The sequence below is a fragment of the Salvelinus namaycush genome, chromosome 36, assembly GCF_016432855.1.
Source record: "Salvelinus namaycush isolate Seneca chromosome 36, SaNama_1.0, whole genome shotgun sequence".
NCBI classification, from domain to species: Eukaryota; Metazoa; Chordata; class Actinopteri; order Salmoniformes; family Salmonidae; genus Salvelinus; species Salvelinus namaycush.
In genome coordinates this window covers 18,379,220-18,380,967 of record NC_052342.1, presented here as the reverse complement: position 1 = coordinate 18,380,967, position 1,748 = coordinate 18,379,220, and positions in this window count along the sequence as shown.

The window sequence follows — 1,748 nt, the reverse complement described above, 5'->3', positions numbered from 1 at the left end:
ATGACATCCCAGCAACAAATGCTGACACTACACATCCAAGTATATCTGACCAAATGTTGAAAGGCAAGCATCGTAATTTTGAATTCCGTAAAGTGAGTGTGAAAGAGGTGAAAACATTATTGTTGTCTATCAACAATGACAAGCCACCGGGGTCTGACAACTTGGATGGAAAATTACTGAGGATAAAAGCGGACAATGTTGCCACTCCTATTTGCCATATCTTCAATCTAAGCCTAGTACAAAGTGTTTACCCTCAGGCCTGGAGGGAAGCAAAAGTAATTTCGCTGCCCAAGAACAGTAAAGCCCCCTTTACTGGCTCAAATAGCAGACCAATCAGCCTGGTCCCAACCCTTTGTGTTTGACCAGATACAATGCTATTTTACTGTAAACTAATTGACAACAGACTTACGGCACACTTATAAGGAAGGACATTCAACGAGCACGGCACTTACACAAATGACTGATGATTGGCTGAGAGAAATTGATGATAAAAAGATTGTGGGAGCTGTTTTGTTAGACTTCAGTGCGGCTTTTGACATTATTGATCATAGTCTGCTGATTTAAAAAACATATGTGTTATGGCTTAACACCCCCTGCTATATTGTGGATAAAGATTTTCCTGTCTAACAGAACACAGAGGGTGTTCTTGAATGGAAGCCTCTCAAACATAATCCAGGTAGAATCGGGAATTCCCCAGGGCAGCTGTCTAGGCCACTTACTTTTTTCAATCTTTACTAATGACATGCCACTGGCCTTGAGTATAGCCAGTGTGTCTATGTATGCGGATGACTCAACACTATACATGTCAGCTACTACAGCGACTGAAATTACAGCAACACTTAACAAAGAGATGCAGTTAGTTTCAGAATGGGTGGCAAGGAATAAGATAGTCATAAATATTTCAAAACCTAAAAGCATTGTATTTAGGACAACTCATTCACTAAACCCTGAACCTCAACTAAATCTTGTAATAAATAATGTGGATATTGAGCAAGTTGAGGTGACTAAACTGATTGGAGTTACCCTGGATTGTATAATGTCATGGACAAAATGTGTTGATACAACGGTAGCTAAGATGGGGAGAAGTCTGTCCATAATAAAGCGTTACTCTGCCTTTTTAACAACACTATAAACAAGGCGGGTTGTACAGGCTATTAGTTTTGTCGCACCTAGACTAACGTTCAGTCGCATGGTCAGGTGCTACAAAGAGGGACCTCTGAAAATTTCAGTTGGCTCAGAACAGGGCGGCACGGCTGGCCTTAAATGTACACGGAGAGCTAACATTAATATTATGCATGTCAATCTCTCATGGCTCAAAGTGGAGGAGAGATTGACTTCATCACTACTTGTTTTTGTAAGAAGTCTTGACAAGCTGAATGCACCGAGGTGTCTGTTTAAACTACTAGCACACAGCTCTGACACCCATGCATACCCCACAAGACATGCCACCAGAGGTCTCTTCACAATCCCCAAGTCCAGAACAGACTATGGGAGGCGCACAGTACTACATAGAGCCATGAGTACATGGCACTCTATTCCACATCAGGTAACTGATGCAAGCACTAGAATCAGATTTAAAAAATACACCTTATGGAACAGCGGGGACTGTGAAGAGACACACACGGGCACAGACACACTACACACACATACACGTACACATACACACACACAGACACACTACGCACACATACACATACACATGGATTTGGTATTGTAGATATGTGATAGTAGAGTAGTGGCCTGAGGAA